This window comes from Lissotriton vulgaris, chromosome 6, assembly GCF_964263255.1.
Source record: "Lissotriton vulgaris chromosome 6, aLisVul1.2, whole genome shotgun sequence".
Classification (NCBI taxonomy): domain Eukaryota; kingdom Metazoa; phylum Chordata; class Amphibia; order Caudata; family Salamandridae; genus Lissotriton; species Lissotriton vulgaris.
In genome coordinates, this window is record NC_141694.1 from 703,273,776 (window position 1) to 703,292,021 (window position 18,246).

At 48.5% G+C, this 18,246-nt stretch overlaps 1 protein-coding gene across 1 annotated transcript in view; it reads left to right on the forward strand.

Moving 5' to 3' along the window:
• The window catches only part of SNX3 (sorting nexin 3), a 269,821-nt gene that overhangs the window by 164,446 nt on the left and 87,129 nt on the right, over positions 1–18,246 (forward strand). The gene's annotated exons all lie outside the window — the stretch shown is intronic.

An 18,246-nucleotide genomic window follows, 5' to 3' on the forward strand; every position in this document is an offset into this window, starting at 1 on the left:
GATGGATGGATAGGGTGAGGGGGATGGATGGATGGATAGGGTGAGGGGGATGGATGGATGGATGGATGGATAGGGTGAGGGCGATGGATGGATGGATGGATAGGGTGAGGGCGATGGATGGATGGATGGATGGATGGATGGATGGATGGATGGATGGATAGGGTGAGGGCGATGGATGGATGGATGGATGGATAGGGTGAGGGCGATGGATGGATGGATGGATGGATAGGGTGAGGGCGATGGATGGATGGATGGATGGATAGGGTGAGGGCGATGGATGGATGGATGGATGGATGGATGGATGGATGGATGGATGGATGGATAGGGTGAGGGCGATGGATGGATGGATGGATAGGGTGAGGGCGATGGATGGATGGATGGATAGGGTGAGGGCGATGGATGGATGGATAGGGTGAGGGCGATGGATGGATGGATGGATGGATGGATGGATGGATGGATAGGGTGAGGGCGATGGATGGATGGATGGATGGATAGGGTGAGGGCGATGGATGGATGGATGGATGGATGGATAGGGTGAGGGCGATGGATGGATAGGGTGAGGGCGATGGATGGATGGATAGGGTGAGGGCGATGGATGGATGGATAGGGTGAAGGTGAAGGTGAGGGTGATGGATGGATAGGGTGAGGGCGGTGGATGGATGGATGGATAGGGTGAGGGCGATGGATGGATGGATGGATGGATGGATAGGGTGAGGGGGATGGATGGATAGGGTGAGGGCGATGGATGGATGGATGGATGGATAGAGTGAGGGCGATGGATGGATGGATGGATGGATAGGGTGAGGGCGATGGATGGATGGATGGATAGGGTGGATAGGGTGAGGGCGATGGATGGATGGATGGATAGGGTGAGGGCGATGGATGGATGGATGGATGGATAGGGTGAGGGCGATGGATGGATGGATGGATGGATGGATGGATGGATAGGGTGAGGGCGATGGATGGATGGATGGATGGATAGGGTGAGGGCGATGGATGGATGGATGGATGGATGGATGGATGGATAGGGTGAGGGCGATGGATGGATGGATGGATGGATAGGGTGAGGGCGATGGATGGATGGATGGATAGGGTGAGGGCGATGGATGGATGGATAGGGTGAGGGCGATGGATGGATGGATAGGGTGAGGGCGATGGATGGATGGATAGGGTGAGGGCGATGGATGGATGGATAGGGTGAGGGCGATGGATGGATGGATAGGGTGAAGGTGAAGGTGAGGGTGATGGATGGATAGGGTGAGGGCGGTGGATGGATGGATGGATAGGGTGAGGGGGATGGATGGATGGATAGGGTGAGGGCGATGGATGGATGGATGGATGGATAGAGTGAGGGCGATGGATGGATGGATGGATGGATGGATGGATAGGGTGAGGGCGATGGATGGATGGATAGGGTGAGGGCGATGGATGGATGGATAGGGTGAGGGCGATGGATGGATGGATGGATGGATGGATAGGGTGAGGGCGATGGATGGATGGATGGATAGGGTGAGGGGGATGGATGGATGGATGGATAGGGTGAGGGCGATGGATGGATGGATGGATGGATGGATAGGGTGAGGGCGATGGATGGATGGATGGATGGATGGATGGATAAGGTGAGGGCGATGGATGGATGGATGGATGGATAGGGTGAGGGCGATGGATGGATGGATAGGGTGAGGGCGATGGATGGATGGATAGGGTGAGGGCGATGGATGGATGGATAGGGTGAGGGCGATGGATGGATGGATAGGGTGAGGGGGATGGATGGATGGATAGGGTGAGGGGGATGGATGGATGGATAGGGTGAGGGGGATGGATGGATGGATGGATAGATAGGGTGAGGGTGATGGAAGGATGGATAGAGTGAGGGCGATGGATGGATGGAAGGATGGATAGAGTGAGGGCGATGGATGGATAGGGTGAGGGCGATGGATGGAAGGATGGATAGAGTGAGGGCGATGGATAGATAGAGTGAGGGCGCTGGATGGATAGATGGACCTAAAAATAGTGGCCCTTATTTTACCCGTATGGGGCTAAACCTTATGATTAGTAGTATCAATTGAATTACTAAGAATACAATTAAAGCCCCCCAGAAGTAGCAAATCCCCCACCCAATCCTAAAGGTCCAGGTTTAGCTGATCGAACATCCCAGGGTTATCAACATTCGGGCCATAAATACCACCGAGTACCCTAGTGCGAACCGACATTTGCACAGTTACCCATCTGACTGTGGGGTCGGCGGCAGTTTGAAGAGCAGTATATTCCAGTTGGTTCAAACCCAATATAGCCACCTACCGAATAGCAGTTTACTGAGTAGTGCTTATGAACGTATCATTTCCTATTTGCCCCAGGAGGGAACCGTCCTTATAGGCTATATTAATCTAATAGGCATGCTGTATGCGGTTAATATTGCAAAAACCACAGTTGATGGACAGAATGTAGAACAATGTCTTACTTTCACCCCAGTACAAGGATCTGGGCCTAAATCCATCGTTTTTTTGCACTCCACACCACCCTAGGTCAGACAATGGCTATATGCAAATCAGCCTTGACCCTGTGCCTCATGGGAACAGTCCAGCCCGAACTACCAAGCCATGTCTTTCCTAGACCGGAATCAAGCATCCAAGGACCGGTTTCTGGCTATCAGCCTTCTTCAGCCTAGATAGCTTGACTCCAGTGATGTGGAGAGCCTGGGGCTCACGTCTGAGCATACCCAGCCCACTCGGGGTGAAAATTGCAAAAACCACAGTTTATGGACAGAATGTAGAACAATGTCTTACATTCACCCCAGTACAAGGATCTGGGCCTAAATCCATCGTTGTTTTGCACTCCACACCACCCTAGGTCAGACAATGGCTATATGCAAATCAGCCTTGACCCTGTGCCTCATGGGAACTGTCCAGCCCGAACTACCAAGCCATGTCTTTCTTCAGCCTGGATAGCTTGACTCCAGTGATGTGGAGTGCTAAATCCATCGTTTTTTGCACTCCACACCACCCTAGGTCAGACAATGGCTATATGCAAATCAGCCTTGATTTGCATATAACAATGGATTTAGACCCAGATCTTTGTACTGGGGTGAATGTAAGACATTGTTCTGCATTCTGTCCATCAACTGTGTTGTATGCGGTTAATAAGCAGAACTCTTCTCTTTAACCATCCTACATTTCATAGAGCTTTTGAGGCTAGCCACATTCCGACACATTAATTCAGTTGAGCCACAATGTAAGTTCACTACAGAGAATTCCGATTTCTGCTAACTACAAAAAAGTAAAATGTTGCGATCTGCAGCCTCAAAATCAGTCATTGACCCTAAAACCAGGAAAGCTTTGTGGGGTGGCAGAATCTTTGTCCACTCCACTTGCCAACTTTGGAATAGAATGCAGGTGCACCTTATGTCATTCTAATATGGCAAGTTTCCGAAAGCACTAGAAAACCTGGCTGTTCTCTTTTTCTCTTTAGTCTTCCTCTAACCCCCTTCCTTGGTCTTTCAGGTTTAGAAAAATGTTGTATGCTAGCACCAGGACGCCTAAAGGCATTCGTGCACTCTAGAAATTTAAATCAGAATTATTCACAAATCAAGAAAACGCATTAATTGTGTAACTCTCTTTCCCATTATGCCAGCCCAGTAAAGCAAATCCAAGCATTACAAAAAGTGAAGCCAAATACCCCTCTCCCAAACGCTCTACCACCAAATTGTTGGGGAAATAAATCCACCCATCTTTAAGGTCTGCCAGTCCCCCGGACAGCCCACATTGTGTCCACCCCCCGCAGCCCTCACCAACACCGACCGTCCTGACCCACCACCACTCAAATGGAATGAAAGCACAAAAAAAACTAAGAAGAACAATAGGAATAAGAGAAGCAGGCAATACGTCCAGTGCACTTATCATCTAATGCCACAATCATTATTAAACATCAAGTGGCGTGCAACCAACCAATTCACGCAGTTTAATAAAGTTCACCCCTCTGGTCCATTAGCAGTCCTTGTAGGATCAGCAAGATATGTCCTGCCCCAAACTCTCCCCCCCCCCCCCCCCTCCCACCCACCCACCAGTCAGCTGCTATTTATGTAAAGGTTTTTAGCACATAGCTCTTTACTGTCACCCATGCCATTTTTTAAGAACCGTAGCTGTCTCTACCTCCGAGTGGCAAAACAGTGTTCAACCAGAGCTCATTATCTTGGGTCTAGCAGGTTCCTGGAGGAAGACTTTTCAGTTTCACAGTAACGGTTTCTATTTTATTTGTTTGATTACTTTCTATATTACAGTATAAATTATCAACCTCACTATCAATAAAACCCTCTGTTACATGCGCTTAATTGATGTAAAATTGGCAATGGATAGTAGGGAGCTATAGTACTTTCTGTATAATGCTAACATTTTTGGTTGTAGGTGAATTCATTGAAGGAACTTTCCCTTATCTTTTCCTACGCGGATGTCATGCTTGCGCCAAGTTCCCAGCTTTTTCTGTATTTTTTTACATTACACTGGACATTGTCTTCTGGATTCATGTTCTCCCTGTGTGATCTCCATCATGCCCAATGTCTATTCTCCCCATTCCTTCTTGCCGTCATCACCTGTTAATGCCTGGTTGGGAATCGGCTCAGTTTTATATCTAGGTTGCAGCCTTCTTCACTCAGGACGACTCTGACTCCTAATACCACAGACTCCCACCTTCTAGCTGCCTTGCTAGGTCTCAACTGCTATTTGTCGTCTGATCTGGTCAGCAGTGTTCACAGGGAAAGGGAGCCACTCGAATCTGGTTGCTATAAATTAACATAAACCTAGTTGATTCTTCACCTGTTGCCAACTCTTTTCTGACAGAGAAGGAAGGAATGTTGTGATGGCAACAAAGTTGTCATTCACATAGATTTGTGTGTTGTTGTTTTATACCAGTGCCAAAAAAGAAAAAGAAAATGTCAACAACTTACAAATCAGAAGGCAACGTTGATGTGCCTGATTCACATTACGGCTTCTTGTAGAATAGCGGGTGAACATTAAGAACGTTTGATTTATCAACAGGTCACAAGCTCTGCGAGTATTCATAGATTTGGATCATCAGTTTTTAAGAGGTGGGCTATGTCTCCTAGAAGAAACCAAGAAAGCTCTGCCCTGCAAAGGTTCCTGTGGTAATGGGTGGTACATTTTATGTTAGACATGTCCTATTGAATGTTCTCCTTCTGTTGCATTGTGATTTTATTCACATTGTGTAGTGCTAACCCCTATTGTTATGGCATCTTAGCGCATTTGTTATTTAGATGCCCTATTGTGCGCTCATTAGAGTTTTTTCAGTGGTACATTTTGATATAGTTTCTCTGAGTTTCTGTGAATGAGAAATTAGTTAGGTCTTTAGTGATCTTTGTGCTTTTTTAATGTCCGTGTGCAGGTGTTCCTAAGAACGTTAGTTTTTTCTCTCCGTTGGTGATTGCTTGGTCAATTGTCCAGTGCACTGTTGAGCACTGTCCTTTTTTATGTTTCGCCTGCCGAAGGCTGCGCTCTGCGCAGCTTTTCGGCGCAGGCGAAATCTATGGTTTACAATATGGGCTTCAGGAACGTCCCCCGGCTCCCATTGGCTAGCTCCATAAATGGAGGCTAGCCATTGGGAGCCCGATCTGTCCGTCAAGGCCGGACCAGATTCAGGGGCGTTCCCGCGATTTTTTCGCTCTCCGCCTCTGCGATGTCGTCATCGCGGCGGTGGGCGGAGTTTCGTTTTTTTTTCTTCAGGGTTTGTTGTTGTCATTCCATGCCTACCACTGCCGCCGGAGGAAGTCCAGGTCCAGGTGAGTGCTGGCCGTTCCCGCCGCCCCCCCCCCTCCCGCTGTCCTGTGCCCGTTCCCGCCCCCCTCCCCTCCCGCTGTCCTGTGCCCGTTCCCGCCCCCCTCCTGCTGTCCGTGTCCCACTTGTAAAATGCCCTAGGATGTTTCATAGCCTAAATCGCCACTGTCTACTGCTGCCCGCAGTGCACGGCTTTACCAAGCACTTCTTCTGTGTAGATTTTCAGTCCGAACATTCCTAATTCTCTCAAAGTTCACGTTTGTAAAGTTGATTTCAAAGGAATCTACTATAGAAGTAAACCCTTTATTTAATTCAGGCCGAAATGGAACACATGTTTTGAAAGATGAAATAGTTGTCGGGAAAAGTCTCAACCACATAAGTGATGATATGCGTATTCCAGGTGGGTGAGAATAGTAACTAATCGAGTTGAGTATGTCCGTGTCACGTTCCTGAACACCTTAGAAGTGGCTGGCATGTGTTGCAATGGATTAATATATGCACTTCTGAAACCTGTGTTTCCCCGGCGGGACTACTCAACCTTTCATCATTCGGAAATTGAAAAAGAGTACCAGTCGGTTGGGCAAGTTTTTGTAATTGCACCGGTTATTTATTCATCTTCTAGATTACCCAAGGCGTGAACATGCGCTTTACTAATATAGGCGTTATGTTTTTGTCTGCGATCTATTTGTAATCCCATTTTATTCAGCCCTTTATTTCCCTCGGATAAAAAGATATGTTTGGGTATTCTGATGCAGGGCGATAATCGATTATGGAAAGAAATCTCGCAACAGCACAAAGGGAGCACTTTTCGTTAGGCTCAGGCTATCTGCCATATTTAAAATGTAATAATGGACCTTTTTGACAGGTAAGAAAATCCCCAAACCGTCTGTTTTTGTTGCAGTCTGGTAGGAAAGGGATATGGGCATTTGGCAGAAGAAACATTGAAACCCTGGCTGTTTGCAGTGCGACCCCGAGCTGTCCGTGCTCCCTGGCTGTACATATGGTAGCAGCATGACAGGGAGTGTCCTTCAATGCATGAAAAGCAGAATTATTTGTCTTTCTGCTGTATCCTGGGCTGCGCCATGACAGCAGCTACCCAGACGCGGGGACTCCCACACTCTCCTCCCGGAACGGAGGCGGAAGTAGGGCTCGTAGTAACCCTGCTATCACAGGACTGAGACATTCGAAGTGCTTGAGCTTTAAAGCGCAACCCTGATTGCTTCAGTCCCGGGACTGTGGCACGTGACCCAGTTCTCACAGTGTACTTCTATTCTGAGCTGTACTATGCATGCGCCATTATGTCGCCATAGAGAAATGCACAGGGAATGCAATGCTCTTCCATCCGTATTTGCGTTAGTATAGTGAGGCGCCCACAGGGTCTCCGGAAGCACATCTGTCCTGATGTACACCGCCATGTGGTCTTCAAGTAAAGAACCCGCTGCCAGGATCCTGAAATACGTCCCTGCTCGAACTGGCTGCAAGCTCTACTGTGTGGGCGCTGCAAGATCAAACTCAGGTCTCCTAAAGCCCCTCTGGCGTGGTGGGAAGAGTCCTGTGAAATTGCATGCACCGTATTATCTGAACTGGCTATAACATTTGAGCCAGTTATTTGAAAAATTCACAGCCTGACCCCAAAATCTGTCAAGTAAGTTTTCTTGGGTTTCCCCCCAGCACTACTGGGGAGCACAGGCTAGCAACACCCATTGGACTCACCGGGCTTCAGCCCCCCCCATCCCTCCCCCCGTCGTGTGTGGCAGCCCGGGATGAGACAGATCCCGGGCACACACACAGCCACACCCGAACGTTTCACAGGTCTTTAAAAGACCATTTGAATGTTAATTAGGCCTTGCTGTTGTTTCACCCCTTGTTGGACGCCCTGCAGCTCAACTCTGCCTACTGATTAAAGGTTCCCCCCCCCGAAATTTTTTCTTAGCCCCCCCCCCCCCCCCCCGAAATTTGGTTCTAGTTGCGCCTCTGGGGGAGCATCATATTTGTTTCTTCGTTATTGGTGTTTCATGAGAGCCATCAGAGCTGCTTGTAAAATATATGGGCTTTTAAACATTTTATTTTAAAATTGAGCTATAAACTGCACCGCTTGGCCACGTGTTTTACCATATTTAATGTCCAGCCGTCTTAGTGTCATGGCGTCGATATTGCTACTACGAGTGTGCCCATTAGAGTCCGTGATGGCCCACCCTGGACTGGACTGCGACGGGGGAGGGGGGGACGATGTTTGCATCATTCTACGCGTCTAGGCTGCTCGAGGTGTGCGTGCAGTTGGGGCTCTGGCGGGCTTTAGGGGTGCCTCACTGATGCGGTGCCACTCGGTTACAGGGTATGGCTGGGATTTGGACACTCAGGTAAGCTAGTCCTCAATTTGATGCAGGGGCCTGTAGTGAACAGTGAATCGAGACGACAGACGGGACCACTCAACATTTCATCCTTCCAAAGTAAATTCACTGAGCATGAGTTCAATAAACACCTGTCAGCATCAGGGGCGTAACGCAGGCCGCTGTGTGGTGGTCGGAGGCGGGCCCAACTCTACTGTTGGCCCCCCAACCCTTCAGGGGGCCGCATCCAGCCCAAGGCCAATGAACATCTTACCATGGCGTCTCGACCGGCATCGCGTACTGCCCCAGTGCGCCCTGCCGTTCCTCCACTCTTGTGCCAGGTCTTCCCAGCTCCTTCGCCCACCCCCAGAAGTTCTGTCACAAATACGACTCCTCTCCTCCCTCGTACACACAAACCCAGCAGTTTCACCACAGTTCTGCCTCCTCTCTCAAGGCCACCGAGTACAATCAACTATAGACAAACAGGCGGTTTTTTTCCTTTTAATGTATGTCCAGATTTCTGTCGCAATGTATGGTGGTGCAGTGTATGACTGGGCGTTCGAGACCAAGTGAGTTGGGAAGGGAGCATGTATTGAATTGCACAGTCTTGAATACACTACCTCCTACAGGGACACCTGCTGACTCTCCTCTTGATACTCTTCTGCAGGAGTAAATGCACAAGCCAGTTTTCATTGTAGTGCAAAATGATAACTGAAATAGTTGCAATACAAATCGCATTTGCGAGAGATTAAGCTATTGCCATTGTAAATGACAATGCCATTTATTTATCTGTTTTCAAAACCAACACATAAATAAAAAGTTGATCATTCACAATGCCAATAGCTCAAACTTTTCCAAAGGCGAAACCGTTGCATTGTAAATGCTTGTTTATTTATGCATCACAGGTCGGTTTAATGTCTGTCAGGATGTGTTACGGCCATCTTGTTCTATATGTGCTTTTAGTGTGTTTGATGGTGTGGTACCTGATAATACTGTTAATTTAGAAAGCTTTTCCAAAAGTATTTGGCTTTGGTACCATGATGAGTTGATTGTAGTGAAAGGGTGGGATTGTAAATGGTGTGCTTTTTTAGTATGACCATTCATAATGAAATTGAAAAAATGAATTGTTTTCGGTAGTTAGCTGCAGGACGCTATTGAATGTCCAGGGAAAGCCTAGGTTTGTATTATTGTAGGTGTGTTGATAACATGTCATAAATACTCTCTTCAATGTATTGTATGCTTGTTGTGTACTAGATTTGGGTTTAGACCTTTTAGTCCTACTTTTAAATAAACCTGGGCGGGTAATTATGCTCCGCCAGCGGAGTTTGTGGAGATTTGCCTACTCCGCACTCTGTGGCGAACTCGAAGTAGGCAAAAATCTCCGACTCCGTGGCGAAGCGGAGTTAGCCGCTCCCTCCCGCCTCCCAAAGTCTTTAAAAATGTAAAAAATAAGCCACTTATCTGTTTTCTGCCGCCTCGCCTGCCTGGCCGCTCTCTGTCCTGTCCTGATCAAATCGGACTGGCCATAGCAACTGGCTGGGTTAGTAGATTTTCCGAGGTCTGTTTAGGATGCCCAGCTTGAGTTCGTCCCTCTTGTTGCCCAAACCTTGTTTACAGTATTGTAACTCGCTTCCTTTAAACAGGCCCTTAAATATTGTTCTTATCTAGACACATTAGCTTATCTAGACACATTAGCTGTGCAGTCAAAGGCAGGGGTCAAATGTCAAACTATCTGGGAGCTTGGTGTTAACTTTTCTTTCTTTGACTTCAAAGTGAGAAAATGTATGTCGCATCCCTGCTGAGTATCCATGTAAGAGGAGAGAGTGATTTTTTTTCTCTCCCTAGATCACAAAAAAAAAATTTAACAGTTTTGATGATTCAGAATATATCCAAATTAGTACAAATTACGCACTTTTTTAATAATTCTCAAGTATGATGGAAGCAACCATTTGAATATGATTTAAAAAAATCAATATACTATATATTGACATTTACACACATCGTTTGTGAGCAGTAAGACTGTATTTTAGTGCAAATGTAACGGCCTTTTCAATTAAAAATGTGTTCTCGTTAATAGCAGTTTGCTACCACACCATGCATACTCCAAACTACGTCACCCCGCTCCACTCAATGCCCTTCCACTCTATGCCACACCACTCAATTCTACAACACTCCATAACGTGCCACTCCCCTCTCCCCCTCTCCTCTCTAAGATACTCTGACCTGCCACGCCACTCATCTCCACGTCACTCCATTTTATGCTACTCACTCAGACACAATAACTCACCCCTGCACAATATTTACCCCACTCCAATCTGTCCCTCTCCAGTGTACCCCAGTCTGCCCCACCCCTCTACACTTCGCTGCAATCTACCCCAACTCACCCCACACTACTCTGTGCCACGCCACTCTGTCCCACTTCGATCTACCCCACTCTAACCCACTCTAGCCCAGTCTAACCCACTCCCAGTCCACCCCCTCTAGCCCAGTCCACCCCCTCTAGCCCAGTCCACCCCCTCTAGCCCAGTCCACCCCCTCTAGCCCAGCCCACCTCCCTCTAGGCCAGCCCCCTCCCCTCTAGGCCAGCCCCCTCCCCTCTAGGCCAGCCCCTCCCCTCTAGGCCAGCCCCTCCCCTCTAGGCCAGCCCCTCCCCTCTAGGCCAGCCCCCTCCCCTCTAGGCCAGCCCCCTCCCCTCTAGGCCAGCCCCCTCCCCTCTGGGCCAGTCCACCCCCCTCTGGGCCAGTCCACCCCCCTCTGGGCCAGTCCACCCCCCTCTGGGCCAGTCCACCCCCCTCTGGGCCAGTCCACCCCCCTCTGGGCCAGTCCACCCCCCTCTGGGCCAGTCCACCCCCCTCTAGGCCAGTCCACCCCCCTCTAGGCCAGTCCACCCCCCTCTAGGCCAGTCCACCCCCCTCTAGGCCAGTCCACCCCCCTCTAGGCCAGTCCACCCCCCCCTTCTAGGCCAGTCCACCCCCCCTTCTAGGCCAGTCCACCCCCCCTTCTAGGCCAGTCCACCCCCCCCCTCTAGGCCAGTCCACCCCCCCCCCTCTGTCCACCCCCCCCCCTCTAGGCCAGTCCACCCCCCCCCCCTAGGCCAGTCCACCCCCCCCCTTCTAGGCCAGTCCACCCCCCCCCTCTAGGCCAGTCCACCCCCCCCTCTAGGCCAGTCCACCCCCCCCCCTCTAGGCCAGTCCACCCCCCCCTCTAGGCCAGTCCACCCCCCCCTCTAGGCCAGTCCACCCCCCCTCTAGGCCAGTCCACCCCCCCTCTAGGCCAGTCCACCCCCCCTCTAGGCCAGTCCACCCCCCCTCTAGGCCAGTCCACCCCCCCCCCCCTCTAGGCCAGTCCACCCCCCCCCCCTCTAGGCCAGTCCACCCCCCCTCTAGGCCAGTCCACCCCCCCTCTAGGCCAGTCCACCCCCCTCTAGGCCTGTCCACCCCCCCTCTAGGCCTGTCCACCCCCCCCCCTCTAGGCCTGTCCACCCCCCCCCTCTAGGCCTGTCCACCCCCCCCCTCTAGGCCAGTCCACCCCCCCTCTAGGCCAGTCCACCCCCCCTCTAGGCCAGTCCACCCCCCCTCTAGGCCAGTCCACCCCCCCTCTAAACCCAGTCCACCCCCTCTAAACCCAGTCCACCCCACTCTAAACCCAGTCCACCCCACTCTAAACCCAGTCCACCCCACTCTAAACCCAGTCCACCCCACTCTAAACCCAGTCCACCCCACTCTAAACCCAGTCCATCCCTCTCTAAACCCAGTCTAATCTGCCCAGATCCACTAGGATGTAATCTATTCCACTCTAATCTACCCCACTCCACGCAATCTACAACACTCCGCTCCCATCATCCCAACTCTGGTCAAATCTACCACAGTCTACCCCACTCAATCCACTCTAATCTACCCCAATCCACTCCACTCTAGTGTACCCAAAAAAATCCAACAACCTTCGCTCCACTCCTGTCCAATTTTACCCCACTCCATTCCAATTTACCCTACTCCATTCCAATTTACTCTACTCCATTCCAATTTACTCTACTCCATTCTAAACTCCACTACAATCTATCCAACTCCTCGCCACTCTAATCTACCCCATTCCATCACAATCTACCCCACCCCAATATAGCCCACTCCACCCCAATCTACCCACTCCAATCTAATCTACTCCACTCCACCCCACAGTACCCTAATCCAATCCAACCCACTCTACCCCACTCCAAACTACCCACCCCAATCATCCCTCTTCAGTCTACCCACCCCATTCCACTCTACCCTTCTGTAATCCACCCAAGCTACCCCACTCCACCCTAATCTACCCCACTCCACCCTAATCTACTCCTCTCCATCCCCCCAAACAATCTCACTCTTCTCCAGTCTCAGCATCACTCCAATCTATCCAACTCCACTCCACCCCACCCCACTTTTCCACACTATACTCTACCCTCAAACTACCCCATTAGTCTACCCATGCCAATCCACCCAATCTAGCTCACTCCATTCTAACCTAATCTACCACACTCCATTCCATTCTACTCAATCCATCCCACTCCACTTCAATCTACCACATTCCACCTAAATCTACCCCACTCCACTCCAATCTACTGCAATATATTCCAACCGACTCCACCCCAGTCTTCCCCGATCTACCCCATTCCAGTCTACCCCAATCTACTCTACTCCAGTTGAACCCGCACCACTCCAATGTACCACATTTATCCACCCAACTCCTCCACTCCAATCTACCATAATCCACACGCTCCATTCTACCCTCACTCGTGCTGCGCCAGTCTACCCCACTCTACTCTTTTGACAATCTATGCCACTTCACTCTACCCCAATCTTTCCAACCCCATCCACCCCATGGCACTAACCTTTAGCCATGCTGAACAGCAGCCACACTGGTGTACATAATGGGTAAAACACATTGCCAAAGCCAGTAGCTCTTGCATAGGTGAGACCTATTGGCTTTGCCACTGCTTGTTATTTATCTGTTACTCCAAACCAAGGTTGGGAAGTAGCTGCAAGAGTTTTTAAGGAAGAGCACCTCCTCTGAAAACTGTCCATAGTACTCTTGTGTAACATACTGACATTAGATTGGAATTTCTAATTCTTTATTTGCTCTCTACACAGCTGTCACAAGGTCTAGGTGCTACATATGTCTGAAAATACGGTTCTCCTTCTGTGTACATTCCTTGGGTTTTGTGTATTCAGTCACACCCTCCATTCGCAGCTGCTGATTTGGCAAAAAACACTATCTTTGGCTGTCTTTAAGACCATTTGTGTTTAATATACCAAGAGTGTGCTTTGGGACAGTCCCCTTTAGTCGTCGGGTTGGTTCGTTCTGTCCTCTTAACACACTGCTTTGCATCAGTCATTCACGTGTTAGAGAAGTTCTAGAGAGTATTTCTTTTTAATCATGGTCATTGTTCATTGGATGTTATTACTCCAGCGACTAGATCATGCCTGTGTTGCAGTGCACATAGAACACTGTTTTGAAAAAGCACCAGACTATTTGCTGAATTGAGAAGCCATCTTAAAAGGAAAGCTTCACCCGCTTAAACATAGGTTCTGCTTAGTAAACAAATGCATACACGAGTTGTGATGTCTCCTATAGCATTTGCCAGGCGTTATTTTGTTCAGTAACATATTTGAGGGAGAACAAATGCGACATAGAAATAAAAAACAAATTATTTTATTAAAAATTAACATCATTCAAACATTAGTAGATACTTTGTGTTTGGACCCTTAGGAGACTCAAATAGATGATATGTAAAGTTATTTTTGACCATTTCAGCAGCAGGGCATCAATTGATGTTCCAGTTGCACGCTGCCACCAGCAAACAGACAATGGATATCAAAGGGGTTCAAAAAAATACCTACATTATTAACTTATCAGTATCATTACTTGTGTCGCATCTTATTTTGAGCCTATTTACATGGAATGTCATGGTTTAATATTTCCGATATGGCTAAGCTCGAGTCAGTGTTCAGCTGAGTGTCAGCATCTCCAACAGGGCTCTGCAAGGGACCTTTCCTGCTCTTTACATTGCATCATTTGCAGCTTGTTGCCAATGTAAGCCCCATACCAGGCAATCATTTTCTGATAATCACCATTTTGACGGTGTATTACCATTCATTGCTTTCACACTTTTTCTGGGTTAGGCTTGAATTTTTATAATTTTTTAATTGAAGCATGTTTTGTGAAACACGACTACTTCTTTGATTCTGTATGAGCTGCACATGCAGGGACGTCATACCGGATTCTGAGACCCTCTGTAAAGTGTAGGTTTTCATGGATAAAGTACAAATGAAACACCACTTCCGCTCTTTTACCCACTTGCATCAGAGCTTTGACCAACTCGCTTTTCTTAATCTTCATTCTTTGCAGAATGGTCTGACCTAATTACAAAATTGATGGAGCTCTTCTAGCCAACTTATTGTAAAGGGAGGTGGCGCAGACACCAGAGGGCTTATGCTTGGGAATTAAGTAAGAAAATGGCATTTTATGGTTCGCCATACGAGGTAGGTTCTTTTCCCCATGTTATACAGTTGCTGTTTTCTTTAGTTAATAATGCTGCGCCAATGGAGCAACAATAAGTACCTCATGGAGTTTATCTGCACCATTCAGAAGGGGCTCCTGGCAAGCCTGCCTGCTACTCTCCATCTCCTGAAAGGGACACAAACCTCTTGATGGGGGTCTACTCAGTGTGTCATGTTAACAAGTAAATCCTTTCTTCTCAGGTCATGCTACGCCTTAGTTTCTCTGCCACTATTCACATATAATGGTTTACGTTTAAAAAGGGCCATTGGTGATGTGTTCGGATCTCTACCTAGTTTGGTTGTAGCCTAATGTACTTTCATTGCGCATTTCAGTTCACCTCTACTGTGAGCGTCATAGTTATGCCCAGTGATTTAAATGGACATCTAGAAGTGCAGGTACTCACTATTTAGAGTACCTGTTTGCTCCTAAGAAGTGCAGGTACTCTCTTATTAAATGTATAGCAGCCGTGCTGAGCAGTGCTCTCTCAAATCTAAGAAGTGTAGGTACTGGAGAAGTGTGGCTCAGGGGTTAGAGGCGGCAGACCCGGAAGCTGAGATCGGTCCGGGACCAGCGTTCAATTCCCCGCCTCGGCGGGTCTTGGGCTCAAATATTCCACGGACTCGATAATTCTCGTTCCGGTGCCTACTCGACTCACGGGTTCACACTCTGTGACTCTGGGCAATAGCTTGCTTAATCTCCACTACGGCCCCTCGCGGCGGGATGCCTGGCTTTCACCTTGTGGATACCCTGCTGGGGTTATCTCACAGGGGAATACCAGGACGGGTTCCCAAGGCAAGCGCCTTGATGCCTTCGGGTGGTACGTGCGCTATATAAATCGCAATACTGAGTACCGAACAGTACCGACCCGTTTAAAGCACTGGTTCTGTCGATGCCAGCCTCTCCACACCCCTGCACCTCTCCTCAGTACACCTGAACCTTCAGCAACTGTGGCACCATTTCTGCTTTTTTTCCATTCTACACCCCAAATAGCTCGCCAAATGCACCTTCATTCCAAGTCTTAGAGTTTTGAAAATAAACCTTTATTTATAGCAATTCAGTTATATCAGGTCCCAGTTTTCGGTGCCAGTCCACATGTTCCACCTTGAACCGCTTATATAACATTCTGCTACTTCTCCGTTGCTCACATTTACACATCATCATGTCTCTGCTGATGCACCTCGCATATTTTGCTCGGACATATCTCCAACATAGCGCTTTCAGTCTTAGCAAGCATTTCCAAAAATGCACCTGCACGTCTGCAATCACAATTGTTTGAACACCCGCCACCATACCAAACACCAGTGCAATCTTTATAGGTTATTGTTGTAATTACATTATTTGCCCAAAACAAATGTATCTTTAAGCAAGCTTTTGCACAGCCAGTAGTCCGGTTTACTGTTCAAGCAGCATTTGTGCTGGTCTGTGGTTGCATGCCTTAGTACACTGAAGCGAGACTATTGTCTCTGCTCATTCTCCTTTATCTTATCACAATTTCTTTCTAAATTGGAATATAGAGGCATTGCTGCCATCAAGTTTCCATACGATTCACATCCACAAAATCCCCACCGGCTGAATCGAGTTCCATAGCGGTGGTATGGTAGAATCTAAACTATTTTAAATAAAGGACATTCGTCAGGAATATGCTGTCACATTTGGCATTAAACCTGTCGTTAGATTTTACAAACACATGCAATAGTGTTGTATGTACAGAAGCTCACATGACAATGTTGTGAATGTTCAACATATAACAGGGTAATACGAAAGCCCAAAATGTTACGAGTAAGAGGTGTGTGCACCCTCCATGAAATAGAAAATGCTGTACACAATGTGTTTCAGACCCAATCGTGTACAGTGATGTGTTGCTTTTCTGCTACCTTAACACACACATATATATATATATATATATATATATATATATATATATATATATATATATATATATGTGTATGTGTGTGTATATATATATATATATATATATATATATATATGTGTATGTGTATATATATATGTGTATATATATATATACATATATGTATGTGTGTGTGTGTATATATACCGGCCTTTGTTTTTTTTGTTTTTTTTTTTAAATAAAACTTTTGGGGAGGGGGCCGCGTTGCCCCCCTCCTGGGCCATCTGTAGCCCTGGAGACCCCATCCCCCGGGGCTGGCCCTCTCCGTTGGGGACCGTGGGGGGTCCCCAATTCCACCACGGTCCCGCCGGCTCACCGCGTCCCTCGGGAGCCGGCATTGCTTTTCCACATGGGGAGCTACTAAGACGCAGCTCCCGGTGTGGAAAAGCAATCGTCTTTGATTTTTGGTTTCCTGCTCTTGCTTCCAAAAACCAAAGCAGACCCTGCCATATCAGACAGCAGTGTCCCGGGTGTGGGCACCCCGGGTACACTGCAGGAGCCGGCCATGGCGGGTGGCGGTCCCTAGGGCCATGACAGGGCTCCAGGATGGGGGCAGCGTGGGCCCCCTCCCAACATTTCCTAAGCCCCGGGGAGGGGGCGGATCCCTGGGCGTGTGTGTGGGGGGGGGGGGGGGTTCGAGCCCCTCCCCCACACAGGTTTAAAAAAATAAAATAAAACAAGTCCCGGGTGGTGATGGTCCCCAGGGCTGCCGGGGGGGGGGGGGGAGCGTGAGCTCCCCGCAAATATATTCTTAAAGCCCTGGGGGGCCCTTTCAGGCTCCCACCCATGTATTCTTTAAGCCCCGGGGGATGGCGGGGCTGTGAGTCTCGCAATTAATCTCATTAAGCCCCAGGGGTGGCAGTCCCCGGGGTTTGGGGGGCCTTTGAGCCCCACTCACTTTTGAAGCCCGAGGGGGGCGGTCCCCGGGGCTGAGGGGGTTTTTGAGCCCCCCGCACATATTATATAAAAGCCCGGGGGTGGCGGTTCCCGTGCCCCCCCCCCCCCCCGGCGGCTAAATAGCAACAAAGCGCTTTGTTTCACACACCCACATTCTCAGGTGTTTCTCATGTTGTGAGTTTTGCTCCTGCCTATGACACACATATTCTCACTCCCTAACTCTTTCTTTCTCTCATATTCGTTTTTTTCTTTCTTCAGTACAAAAAGCGTTTTCGTGGGAATAACTAAATTGACTAGTTTGTTCACTTGTTTATGTGTTGATAACCTCTTCAAAACTATTTGTCGTTTGACTCAAGTGACTGCCCTGAGGGGATTTTAAGGATTGGACCCCTTGTGAATATCCCCTTTAGGTTTGGTGTCTCTGTGAAATGATTTGCAGATTTTCAGAAAGAAGTTGGTCTTGTTATGTTACAATTCGACCGCTACCTGCAGTTTAGGCATAGGTTGATACCGTATTTGTTAGCACTGGATATTAACACTGGATATTAACATAAACTGTGATGGAAAGGCACTCCTGGAACTGGATTGTGTCTTGTCCCAAATTATCATTTCACAACAGTGGGGTTTGGCAGAGGCAGTAATCTCGTGAACTGGAAGATGGAGTTAGACTACAGTAGGTTGTTGAAACAACTGATTTATGAAGGCAGAGGGTGCCCACGCAAGCACCGGAAGGTGAGGGGAGCATCGATGGCATAGCGTGGGGTCGTACAATAAAGGTAAAAGTTGTACACTG